We start from the raw sequence: 14,074 nt of genomic DNA on the forward strand, positions 1-14,074 counted from the left end.
GCAGCAACACTTTAACAGCTGAATTTCGGTGAACGGCTCTGAACATCTTGCCTAAAAAACAAATCATGCTCTCATCACTGCAATGATGAGCTGAAACCCTGTTGATCACAGCTGTAGAAAGGTCAAATATACAGTTAAGAGTCAGCGTCGCATTTTAAATGCCCAATTTTTCCATGCAGAAGCACCATCCCTGTTGAGCAGTGTAAGCAGCCATGCACCAGCTGAGCAGCAGCAGGAGGAGTTCACATATTCCTGTAACTGTCAGGTCAAAACAGTGGGTAATTTTAGCACTACTCCACAAGAGATGCGTTTAAAACAGACAGATGAATGATATGAATTTGGAGTGATGGGTGAGACTACAAAAATTCTGATTACCAAATGTCTGGAATTGAATGTTCTACTAGCTAGAGATTAACCCAAATATTAGTTAGGCAGGTTTTCTAAGCATGGAGCTTCACAAAGTCTACGGCCACCCACACAACCATATGCTTAGGTTATACCAGATATTCCCAACATAAATTGCCTTAATTTTTTTGTTTGATCCTTCCCCTCACCATTACTGATTTCTCACCTGTACTATTATCAGGGAAGCTGTGACATTGCTGTTGGCAGCCTATAGCTCAACAGGAACACAAGTGCAAGGAATCACACACAACAGGATATACAATGGATTTAAGCTGATTTTGCACAAACGCTGACCTGTTAGAATTGTTTGTGAAGTTTCTAGGACAGAGAATATCTTCTCCGTGTTGAATATGAGAGGAAGCTTCAGTTTGCTCGTAAAGTCAACATTACAACAGCTGGGGTAGAGGGAGGAAGAAGTGGCAAGAAGGATATTGTACCCACAAAGTGGAAGTGGGTAGCCAAAAAAGAATAATATCACTACTCTTTAAATAAATTTTAAAAAAACACAAAAACACAACACAAAACCAAACACAACAACAAAATTAAAACCACACAACCAAAAAACACCTTGAAAGGCAACATTCTTGAAATTTTAAAACATATGGCTCATGGCAAGAATTAGAACGAGACACAGCAAGGCTGAGGAGGAAAGGACAACTCCTCACCTTTCCAGCCTTATAATGTCTACTTAACATGAGCTGCACTAGTAAAAACCTGTTCTCAGTGGAAGAATTTAAACAATAGCTCCCTCAGGTTAAATAGTTTTATAAAACAATAAACAATATTTATACAATAATAGTACCTGGCATCATAGAGGACTGAAGCCTCTGAGTTACACATCAACTCGTCTTCATGTTAAAAATGTAAGGTATTATGAAGACTGCATCTCTGAACTTTTCCAGGGAGAGTCGGGGAATACAGGAGGAAGTGGTACAAGACAAACAGATCCTTTTAAACACATTACATATGCTTACTCAGGTCAACAGTCATAGGTTTTTAAATAATACCATAAAACCACATTATTTTTCAATATAACAATAAGAAAGAAAGAGAAGGGAAACAAAGCACACCCCATCGGTGTCAAGGGAGAACTACTCACATACTGATATATAGCAATAATTTTAGTATTAGAATGCAATCGTGTCAAATTTATACTGGTTTAATTCCATTACCAAAATAATAAGTTGGACCAAATTTAACACTAAATCCTGGCACATCTGGTTATACTAGAACTTGGACATCACAGTGATAACAACATGAAGGCATGAAAAAAAAAGGCCTTTTAAGAAGGTAACTTTAGACACACCTAACAGTTATACGTGGCCTAAAATTCTCAGAAGGAAATACTACAGAAAGACTTAAAAGAATTTCATCGGTTTCAAAGTCATTGATAAGAGAAACATGAATTTAAAAATCCTTAGTCAAACTGTTACAGTTTCACCACTCAGGTTACGGAGGAAACAACCACGGTAACATCACCAAGTATCCCTTACGTTTACCAACAGTATTTTAACTATTCTCTGTGCAGATTCTCCTTCCACGTAAAAACATCAGTGCAGTACCTAGTTCAAAGTATATGTATAATGGAAGGAAAACAAAGTCTTTATGGTTCAGTAAAGACCATTTCCTATTCTTACTTACGCTTTCAGTCCTATTTTAAAATGCAGTCAGCAAGACTTCAGAAAATTACTTCAGTAAATTGTGGTTCTTTTATTGTAAGAACTAGTCTGCTAAGAAGAACTTTTACTTGGTCTACATAACATCAAAATAAGCTCTAGAAAAATGACTGGTAAAAAAAAAAAAACAAAACACCACACACCAAAAAAAAAAAAACACTAAAAAAACCCCACAAACACACAAGAACTCCAGCCTCAGATTTGTGTTAACACAATTACAAAGCTGCGTAAGATGTAAGGTCATATCTGTACAAGCAGAAAGCATGTATTTCTGCATGTAAAGCACCATCTGCAAGCAATAAACTTCTCTATCTTATTCTGGCCTCCACGAACATGAATAATGGCCTTTCCACGCAAAAGATACGCAGCTGGAGAGGGTGCCAAGATAAACCTGGAGCACTTGTGTTTACTGTACCAAGGCCTACACAATCACTAGGAGTTCCCAGGGACAGCCTCTCCTGCAAGCCTGTCTGGTTTCTCCCTACATACATCTCAAACCACACCACCTATTCCGACATGCTGACATAAATAAGTTTAGTATAACCCAACGGCTGTTGATATGCCCCAGGAACAGAGGAGAGCCCCCAGATCTCCAGTTAAGAGGGTCTGTTCTAACATCTCAACAGCACTAGCAGGACTGCTTAACACAGCATTTGGGAAAGAAGCGCTGCCCTACGCACCGTCACCCTCCCAAGCAACACTGATGTTAAATAAGCACGTGTTTAGAGTCAGAAGGTTCCCCAGAACTTGCAAGACAGATACAACAGGCAACTATGTCTGCCAGAAATACTGACATGCCCTTCAAGGGCACATCAACTTACAGAGCAGAAATTGAGACGAAGACTCCTAAAAGATACCAGGAGCTGCTAAGTGTTAGACAGTACCTGTCTATGCATAAGGACCATGACATCTCTATGAAAAAAATTCACTAACCACCTCCCAGGGAGGCTGCATAGCAGTCACAGGTACTCTGTTACTGCCATACTGAGTTCTTATGCCCTCCCCATAAATGGGAAATTAAAGAGGTATTAAGGAAACCTTTCATTCATCTAAGAACTTAAAAGATCTTTTCATGAAAAATCTTTTTATAGATGGCCTCAGGACTCAAAAGCACCTCCTCAAAACAGAATCTTGAGTTGACACTCTTGTAAATACAATACAGAAATAGGAAACCCACTTCAGCGTTCCAATCCACTTCTAAAGCAAAAGGATTTCAATATTTGCCCCCGCCCCTCCAGTCAGGACCTTTGGTCTTGTTCTTACATATTGCTGTGGTTATGACTGAGAAATACTCAAGTCCACCATGTCTGAAGTTTAAAAAGTCCTGAAAAAAATAAGTTGCAGGTCATGTTATTTCATTACCATTTCTAGAGGACATCATTCCACCTCCCCCAAGCCCTAGCCCACTTCATTCCAAGTGAGCTGGCTCTCACTCGGGTACTAAACCATCAGAGTGGCAAAGCCACCTCTTGATAAGTAAATCTAGTGTTGTTCTGCAACACAAGGAAATCCCTTCTAAAAAACACACTTACAAATACCTGTTCTGAACCAGACTTGCACACTCTTCATATTCATTTACAGCCTTCATCTTTTAAACAAGTTAGTAACATATCTGTTCTTTATCACTACAATAGCTACCATGAGCAAATTAAGCAACTTATTTCTTTAAACTTCACAATTTAAGACCAAAGAACTAAAACCACTAAACACCACAAATGGTTTAAAAATCCATACTGCCGTCTCTTTTACTTAAAATGCAAATCGGCGCCCACCAAAAACCATGTCAATACTTTATTTAAAAATAAAAGAATTAACTGACTTAATGCCTTGTTAATCGGTCTGTGCTCAGCATTTAAACCTCACCACCCTTACAGGGTAAGGGCATCCAGGTCAAGTCACAAAAGCAACACATAAGAGTAAGAGATGGCAAAGAAAAAAAGCTTCCTACAGCCCTATCCGGGGCCAGAGGAGCATCTCCGCTGCAGTGACCAACCACCGCTCCTGGCGGGGACAAAACCCTTCAGTTACACATCAGTGCAGAATCATCAAGCACTAGACAGATGCAGTATAATAATACTGTTCTGAAAAGCTGGGGAAAAGTTATTTTAATGCCCCTACCTGTTTAGTTATTAGGTACTGGGTTTGACGGGCTTTAAATTCAAAAGGAAGAAATTCAAGTTGTGAGTCCTCAAAGCTGTTCACAAAAGTGATACTCTGTACCACCACATTATATATAGTATCTCTCTACAGAAATAGACATATATCTATTTATACAGATATACACATAAAATCTCATTTGCACAGAAAAATATACCAGATACTCCAACACACTCTTACAGGCTGCAGGAGTTTGAAGCTGATAAAAATTCATGCTTTTAGCTTACTGAGCACTGAAGAAGATAAAAAGTAATGGTTTTGAAGCTGTAGAAAACAATATCCTCATGGAACATCCTCACTGAGACATCTGCACCCTTAACTCAACCTCCTCATAACCAGAGGAACAGCTTCCCCTGGAATCCTCGCAGAATTTGTTACCTCAGCCTGCTTTCTGCAGGCAATCACGTTAGTTGCTCTAGTTGGAGCTTATTTTGGTTTTAACTTCCATTTTAAAGGTCAGTATCAGCATTTAGTGCTACGAAGCAGCTCTTTAAGATGTCAGAATTTAATTCACCACTTTTCTTCAAGCCTTCAATAAGTGTCTCACAATATACAGTACCATCTACAAAACTTCTTCAGTGTAAAAAAAAAAAAAATACACAATATAGTGTTATTCAACTACAGATCCCTTTGTAACCTGATATATACATATTTGTGCATATATATTCACACCCCCACAGAGATAATACTCATGGGTTGGAAAGATATTGATTTCTTCTATATGCAAGAGCATAAAATTTTATATAAAGCACCAAAACCATGTATTTAGCTCCCTTACCTGCAAGAATGCTTCAGTTTAGCAAAAAGCTAATACAAACTCACGGCTGAGGCTGCCACTAACAGCACAGTAGAGAAAAAAAAACTTTTACATGTTTAACTGAAAAAAAGAAGTATTTCTATGGCCTTCATAGGAAGAGGACACTATTATAAACCCAGTCAAAAAATAAGGTCAGTGTGCTAAATAAGACAGGAACCAGGCAACAAGTGCAGAGGGCTTATTAAAAGTAGATGGTCTTCACTAGTAAAGTCTCGCACCATTCACAAGTATGAATTATTCCTTTAAAAAAAAATACTCAAACTGTGGAGGAAAAAAAACCCCACAGAAGATAGTTATTTTTGTGTCACATAAAAAATACCATTGTATCACGTATTGTACTTCATACTACAGGTCTAAAAACACCACCTTGGTAGGATTTTTGTTTTCACAAAATCCTTATATAACAGCCTAGACTTAAGTCAGAATTTTGAGGGAATAATTTTCAACTTTGGGTGCAAATGAAGAAATTCAAGTTCATTTGGGGGTGTAGAAAAAACCCATTGCCCTACAAACCAAATTAATTAATGTTTGTACTGAAATACCATCCATGGGTCTCATTTAATAAACAAGTCCCTCCTTGGCATCTAGAGAAAAAGGGAAAAAAATAACATCCTGAATTATTTTATACAGACTAAACTGAAGCTTAGATTTGAGAAGGGAGGTGACAGCATTCATAGCACATTACAGTTGTTACAATTCTAGGTTAAAAAGGTATAAATTCTTGTATTTTGATACAGGCCAAGGCTGCCTTTTTTTTTTTTTTTTTTTTTAAGTATCGAGATTAGCCTATTTCCTCAATGAGGTTATGGGAGATACTGAAAGCAATTAATTTTCCAGGTTTATCTAACCTGCAAAGATTCTCCAATGGATGGGGGGGAGTTTGCTAAGTAAATAAAATCTCTTCATTGTGCCAGAAATTGAAGAGGAAACAGGGGAGCAAAGAAGAAGGAAAGAAATATGGGACTGTGGCAGTTTTATTGTACTCGCTTTTAGCTAGACCAAAAAAAAAAACCTCCTTCAGGCAACAAGAACACCCGCCTTGCAGAATGCCAGTCACTATGTGATTTACTGCAGTGCAGTCCACATAAAAAATGTGAAAAAAAAAAAAAGAGAGTCCTAAGAATAACTGAGTATCAGATGCCAATCAAACTGGTGAGACTTTTCACTGAACCAAGGAATTATACAATGCAGTTCTCAAGTATCTCCAATCTATAATTCCGCGCTCTGTGCAAAGAAACTAATACAAACAGCTAGTCAAGTCATAACATCTTGCATATACTTCGGTATTTATGTAAAGGCAGAAAAGAGACTTTCCTTATAAAGTACACTGAATCACAGAGCAAACCACATTTTGAAACAGTCGGTGCTCCAAGAAGGACACAAAACAGATGGTAGTTCAGGGTGACAAAATGTGGCAATATAAACCATTCACTGCTTAAGTGTAAAGGCAAGTGAAGATCCTCAATTTCTCTCATCCATTCACAAACGGCATTAAAGCCCTTAGAAAAAATGTTTAGCTTGCAAAGTTGTAAGGCAAGCTGCATAACCCTTTGTATCACTATTATATTGCCATCAAGATCAAAATTTTTACATCTCTTTGAAGGAGGCAGAAAATTAATCTGAAATACTAACTTAAATTCAGCTACAAGCAGGAATTTGGGTGTTAAGACTACCTGGAGAGACAAGCAAAATGCCCTGCTGCTGAAGTACTGCCACACTGGAAGCACTGGTTTGACTGGTAGCTGTGGAGATACTTGAGTCTTCCAAGTAATATGTATTTTTGGAGAACAATGTGAGGACTGATAAGTGGACAAAAGTTTCCTTGATTTTTCTTAAACATTTATTCTCTGAACATAGTACTACTGTTCATCTTTCTCATTTGCAAAACTGCTTTATTAAAACAAACAGTTCTGAGGTAGTTAAAAAGGAAGTATTAGAGAGACCTGAGTAGTGTACTCTTTCAACAGGGAGAGATAGGAAGACTCCAAAGCGGATGCAAGTATAGGGAAGAATAGTTTAAAAAAAATCAATAAATTTAGCATTAATACAAAGGAACAGGTACTTAAAATGTATCATCTGTCCACATATAAAGGGAACAAAAATGTCAATACAGAAATCACTTCTTGGAACGCTCCTCAGCATAATACGTAACAGAAGAAAGCATTATGGTTCCCTAAGATACTCAAAGAAAATAATTTCATCAGGTGCTTTGAATTTTTTAAAACAATATTTACAGAGACCAATTAAGCAAAAAAAATACTAGTTGCGTTCTAGGGTACTATAGAGGTAAAACTGAGAAGAGATTAACACATGAAAAGCTAAAAGGTTTGTTATAGCACATTCTCATTTTTACAACTACTCTTATTTAAGTTCTTTCTGTGAATGTCCCTATTCTCATGTCCCTATCAATTTTTTTAACCTATTCCTAATTTCGACCAGATCCAACAGAGGGTTACAGCTTCCAAAGATACACAAGCTCTTAAAAAGTTACATAAAAATAAACGGCCAAGTCCAGGAGCCCTTCTAACTTGTCCCTACTTCCCCCTTAAAAAAAGCTGCAGCATTAATTCAGCTGGTTTAGACACCATTAGGTGATAAACATAACCAGTGCCCAAGGCATAAGATGATTTTGAATAGGTGCTTATACTTCATCAGACACCAGAGAACTTAACCACACAAGCTACAAATCTATAGGAGTCCAGACTTTACTAGTGCCATTTTTTATGAGGAGGGGAAAAGCTTGGCTGCTGCAGGTGATTTTCTGTCAGGTCCACTGCCTATTCAGGGATTTTCTACATTATCTGGGTGCTTGTTATTCCATTATTCCAATTCCTGCACTGTTCCAGTATCTGACTCAGCCTCAACTTCTCTGTAGTCCTGAAGTCACCCAGAACATCCCAGTGCACAGCCACTGTTCTCATGTTAGCTGTTCTTCATGTTCTCTTACATGCTTCAGTTTGACTTCATCTCTCCATCATTGATACATGTACTCAAAAGACTTTGCAAGTTAATTTTTCATGCTTTCTCATCTAATGCAAAGTACTACCAGAGATCAGGAAAACATTTTGTAAAGTATTTCAAATTTTACTATTTTGAAAAGTTCTAAAGATATGTCAGCGGAAGGTGTGTAAAAATTCTCCTGAAACGCTTGAATAGATAAGGATGCTTTCCCAAGTCACGGCTTATGCGTGTTCAAGGTAATTTCCACCGTTTCTGAGAAATTCATGTTTCGTATTCACATTCTACTTCACTTATATTGCACATTAAACAGCATTTCCTAGCCTTTCATAATACCCTCCCTCACTGGTAAAAGCCAAGATATACAACTGCAGGACAACATCACAAATGAGAACACAACTAAATTTCTACCTTAAGGAGCCGAGATATCCTGATTTTATGCCTTAAGCCATAGGGAACAAAGTTTTGGAAAAATAGGTAAGAATCTATTATTTGTCAGTAATTTCTGCAAAATGACATGTCCAAACAGTCTTTCCATTCTTCCTGCAGCCCCATGCAAGGAGTACAGAACAGTATATTTTACCTCATGTTTTTAACAAAGGTTTTCTACCAACAAGAAGCAAAAGGTTTGCAAGCTCATGCTGCCTGAGCACTTAAACCAATTTTAGTCAAGGTAACATCCCGAAAACAGTCCATGAGCTGCAGAAAATTCCATCGGATTTTGACTAGTATTAAAACTACAAAAATACACTGATCTACTATTTAACCTGCAGCTTTTCTATAGTGTTGTTAGACAAGTCTTTTCGTTTTTCACCAAAAAAGCTAAAACCAAAGAGAGGGACAGTTAACTTCCGTATTTGCCATGCCACTAATTCTAAAGATTACTGAAGGCAGTATTAATTTCTGAAGAGTGCCTACCCTGAAGAGCAGTATACATTTGTTGGCAATCTTTCTGCATAAATGTTACTGCAACTTTAACGTGGGCTCTGAGATAATTCCATCCAATGGCTACACCTCAGGTCAAGTCAGCACAAAGGTAAATTTGGGGAAAGCTACCTAAATCACATTTCAACCTTCAGAAGTCAAGTATGATCACATCATATATATAAACATAAAAGTTTCATTATTTGTTCAAATGCTATTTACTTCAGAACTACAGATTATAGCACAATCTGAATTTGGCAAGAGGGGGTCAGATACTGGTAAGGTTGAAATTGTTGAAGTAGTTACTAAGAAGAAAACCACCTCAAGCCATATCCGTCTCTCTGCAATCTCTTACAACTGTCCATCAGGATAAATAAAAATATTTCACCCCCACTCATGTTACATTTTGAAAAAAGAAAAAAATAGCAAGCAATCAGAGAAGTGTCACCATCATCAGTAAAAGAAACATGAACTTAATATGGACTTCAAAACCATTTTTTAAATAGTTCATTCATAATGCCATCCATGCCATTTAGAAAAGCCACCTTCTTATGTAGCAAAACCCAACAAGTCCTGAACGACCCACCAACTCACCTCATGTTGCCGACACCAACTTATGGACCTCGCTAGGAGCTGCGCAGCCGCCAATTCTTCACAAAGTCCATGCAAGAAACAAAACTGGAAGGGTTCAACCATTTGTTACCACTGCTTTCAGAAAGCCTTTTTCTGGTTTTCAATTAAAAGCACTTTTCTAAACTCACCCACAAATCAAATTCATTCTTTCAGGGATCGATAACAGAGGTCTGGCAAGTCAAGGTATCAATCTACTTTCCTCAATAATAAAAAGCTGAAAAAGGATTTTTGTCGCTGCTACCTGCCCTAATCCCAACACCCTACAAAACAGGAGTGGAGCAATAAAATGCAGCTTACAGCACACCACTGCTGATGGAACCAGGCTGGCTTTCAGAAGTTCACAGTAAACTGCTGATGTTTTGCTACCCACCTCCCTCACTGCAAGCAAGGGAATATACACACCCCAGAACCTATGCTCTTTATCCTCATTTTCTTGTTTAATCGACAACATCCTCTGATTTGTAAATTGAATATATTTTTGATACGTATCCCTTCCTTAAACTACTCTGAACTGACAAGGCGTCTCACATAAATGAAACATTTAGTGCCGGTTGAAATAGCAACATTTTCCCCCAAATTTCCTGATTTTTAGAGAAGGCTTCCTCACTCTCAAAGCACCCCGTAAAAGAAAGAGTTGCAACATAAGCCACAGAGGACAGAAGGTGGAAAGAAGCAAGCAAATCTTTCAGGTTAAACAAGATAGCTCTTCTGAGACAGGATGAAAGGAGCTGTCAACAGGCAGGATTTTACTGCCTGGCTATGAGACAATTAGGAGGAGCTGGCATCCGGTCAAGAAGATGTAAAGGGTTACACAAAGTGAGTTAGGTGGTTCAAATGCTCAAGGAATCTTAAAAGGAATAGAAAGAGGGGAAAATAGGAACACTACAAGTCTATCTTGTAAAATTCTGTTAACACTGGGGATTAAAAACCTGTAAAATCATACAGTGTTTTTCCACGTTCCCTGGTATTCTGGAGTCAGTCAGAAGAGAGTCACTTGATACTCATACAATTATGTTAAGTACAATATAAACAAGAAAATGGTTTTAGACATCTTTATTATTTAATAACACAAAGGCACGAGTTATTACTCTAAAGATGTATCAAGAACCCAGGATTCCAGCTGCAAAACTCAGAGCATGATAGTAATATGCTAACACAATGCTGATAGACAGTAAGTATCAAAATACTGACTATAGAAAAGCAACAGGTTTTTTGTGTGATTGGTGTTTTGTTTGTTTGGTTTTTTCTTCTAATTGTGACTAAGGAGAGGGAGAATAAAGTCATTTTAGCAACTGAGACAATAACATTAGAAACAGTTCTCAGCGCCCCTGTTTCTTCAGTGTATTCAGCGTTCAGAAGTATTTGATGGCCTTAAATTTACCTTGTACTACAGAGCAAAACAACCAAAAACTGTGGCAAGTATACCTATTAAGTAAGGCACAAATCATATAAAACCTTAAATGGACCAGAAGTTAGAAAAACAGGTATTTTCAGCTAAAAGTACTGCTGACACAGATCTCTAGCCACAGATGTTAGTATTTATTTCTGAGACTTGCACATCTTCGGCTTATAACTTCTAGATTACTCCTGTTCAGCACACGATTAATGTTTGTACCTACAACAACCACTCAATCTTATGGTCATCACATAACATATTTCCACATATTAAAAATAAGTCTTGAATTTGATACATTAAACTGATTTCTCTTTAAACTTCAAAGTTCACAAGCGTTACTGTGGTTGCATAGTTTAACACATACATCTGACTATCAAGTTTTCTAAAAATATCAGTTTATAAATTTAGCATTTTACTCGATAACCACAGAAGCAGCAAGACAAAGAAGTCTGATATTCACAGCAAAAGAAGTATATTAAAACGCCATTCAACAGACCCAAATTTCAGAAAGTCCAGTGAAAATGGCTCACTGCGTAAGTACACTTAAATAGCACCATCTGAATAATTGGTTTTAGAATGTACCAAGACTGCAATGCATTCCAGCATAGTAAGAAGCTGCAACTGCCATGAAGCAGTAGCCTCAGGGCTATGTTAAGATTGTTCAACAATTTAAATGCACTGGTGAATTTAATGAAAGATCCAGGCATTAATTTAAAAAAGTTTCATGGTAACTGATTTAAGAAATTAACTGGATTCAAGCACAAGCATCTGACTAGTTTACTCCAACTGCCAGAAGCAGAAAACAGGAAAATAAAAGTGCTCTTTACCTACTGCCAGAGGGTCCAGTTCACCCTCCTGCCATCCCTTCTCACACTCAGCTTCATAACAAAGCTTTCCCCTTCCCTAATCTGAACATTGAAACTAAGTCCTGTTCTTCCAAACTAATCTCCTATAGCAAAAAGAACAAAAGTACAAGGGCATGCGCGTGTGTTGCTCACTACTGCCAAACACACAGTTTTTATTTGAGATCTCGCAAGACATTTAATTACGTTTGACTACAGAATCCCTCAGGGAGAAAACAATTAAAGCTTTCTGCTTTCTAACAAATAATTTCTCACTCTTAAAGAAAAACCTAAGTTTTTTCCACTTCCATAGCTCTCAACATTTCCAATGCACCTTTTCTCAACAGAAAACCATAGGAATCCTCAAAAAATGCAGTACTTCCCATATTGCCATTGTGACATTTTTGGCTGAAATTTATTTTTATGCAAACTTGTAGAGCTAGAAGCCTAATACCATTTTCACAAGAAGTTTATTAATATTATTTCTAATAATTGAACTGGACTGTAAGTAGAAAAGGCTTTACAAATATAACAGTCTGAACCACAGCAGAACCCTGTTTCACAGATTCACGTGGCATCTCCTATGAAGGGGACAGCAAGATCTGATCACATTATTAGACCTGTAAACTCTTAAACTTGGATTTATTGACTTGATCTTCAGATAGGAAGATGCCAGGTTTAGGTTTTATAAAAGACATCTTTATGACATTGTAACAAAAAGACCATGAGAGGCCAAACTTCCTAAAGAATGATGCATTAGAAGTAATTCTCTGCCTAGGCCTCCATTTCTAGGGTGGCTTTGTGTGATGGAAAGAGGAGTCGTTTCTTTCCCAATCCCATTTTTGTCAGGAGATCCTGTTTAAGAGGAAGGCCAAGATCCAAACCCAGTCATCTTCCAGCAACATAAATGGCTCTCAAGATCTTCTGTTGAAGGCTTGTGATGCAGTATAAAGGTTAGAAGGTGTCCTGAAGCAATTTGGGAGGGAATGAAGAGGGAGAGAAGAGTCAACAAGATGCACCAAAGTAATAATGCATGTAACATAGTCCCAAATGACTTCAACTCCGCACAAAAGAAGAACTGGTAAAATCTCCTTAGAATTTCATTGCCAGTTTTCAAGTGATTCCTTTTGCTAAAAATCGAAAGGAAATTTAGAATAAACTTCCTGTGTCAGCAATGATACAGCTGGAGAAAGAAAGGCCTAACTGTGGGCTACCGATGTTTGCAAGGAAGAGGCTGCTGCTTTGCACAGCCTGAAGTGAGGAAGGCAGAATTTACCTGAGCTGATTCTACTGATTCCCATTCTCTGAGCCTGAGGGATTGCTGATCTTTTGGGTTGGTAACACATCCCCTTAACCGAGGCATCCCAGTTTATTTCCTTTACATGGACAAAGAAACACAACTTAACAAACCCAGCAGCCACAGGTCCCTCTGAAGGAAGAACATATTTACATGTTTAGAACTGGGGAATTTTTTCAGTGCTGGGAGTCAAGTCAGATTTCAAACCCATTTGGCGGCCTCCACCTTATTGCACATTCACACCTAGCACTGGTGTAAAGAGACAGGGAGGAGATGGCAATTGTGTGGCTACGGGCCATATACAATCGCTGGCCTTACCTCGGCCCCAGCCACCCGTTTCTGCTCTTGACTTAGTTTCCTGTCTAGAAAAGGGTCAGACAACAAATGTCATTAGTGCTTAAAAGAACTGAAGTACGAATATGACCCATGGACAGGAAGCTTACACAGAAGCATAAAAACATTATTTCCAAGTGTCCAGGATATTTTTTTTTTCTCCTCTCTCTCCCCCACATTTTTTTCTTTAAACTGCTCACACTCTTCCCTTCTCTCAGTCTAGAGAATTGGAAGATAATATCAACAAAAAAAGGCATAGAGAAACAGCATGAAGTCCATCCTTCACATCTGAGCGGATGACAGTTCAAAGGGGCCCTACCTACCTGCAACCCTGCTTGCCCAAGGAAAAAGAGACGCGCAAATCCTGGAAGCAGATCCTTCCCCAAAGGAAGTTTCTTTCTGAGTCTGCAACCTGGAGCTTTTGCTTGAGACTCAGTCCTCTGAGCAGATTCTTTCTTCAAACTCTCACACTGGTTCTTTACTTTTGTGGGCAGCTGGAAAAAGAATGAAGCCGTAGGCTGAGGCAGGGACTCCATACTTCCAGGATAGGGAGGCAGAAAGACTGGAGGGGAAGGAAAAGTGCTAGTTGGTAACTTCTTGAATAATGATCTGCATTCCCTTGTTTCCTGCCACACA

At 38.2% G+C, this 14,074-nt stretch overlaps 1 protein-coding gene across 5 annotated transcripts in view; it reads right to left on the bottom strand.

Annotated features, from left to right (window-relative positions):
• The window catches only part of TSC22D1 (TSC22 domain family member 1), a 94,944-nt gene that overhangs the window by 43,106 nt on the left and 37,764 nt on the right, over positions 1-14,074 (bottom strand). For 2 of the 5 annotated variants that reach the window (XR_010606130.1, XR_010606127.1), the window contains 2 exons: positions 13,762-14,000; positions 10,678-12,774 (listed from right to left, as the gene is read on the bottom strand). The exons of 2 other annotated variants lie outside the window; for them this stretch is intronic. The gene's annotated coding sequence lies outside the window, so the exon portion shown is untranslated. Of the gene's footprint in view, positions 1-10,677; positions 12,775-13,761; positions 14,001-14,074 lie in introns of those variants that run through there. One more of the 5 variants, XR_010606128.1, reaches the window with a different exon arrangement.

This window comes from Caloenas nicobarica, chromosome 1 (assembly GCF_036013445.1).
Source record: "Caloenas nicobarica isolate bCalNic1 chromosome 1, bCalNic1.hap1, whole genome shotgun sequence".
Taxonomy (NCBI): Eukaryota; Metazoa; Chordata; class Aves; order Columbiformes; family Columbidae; genus Caloenas; species Caloenas nicobarica.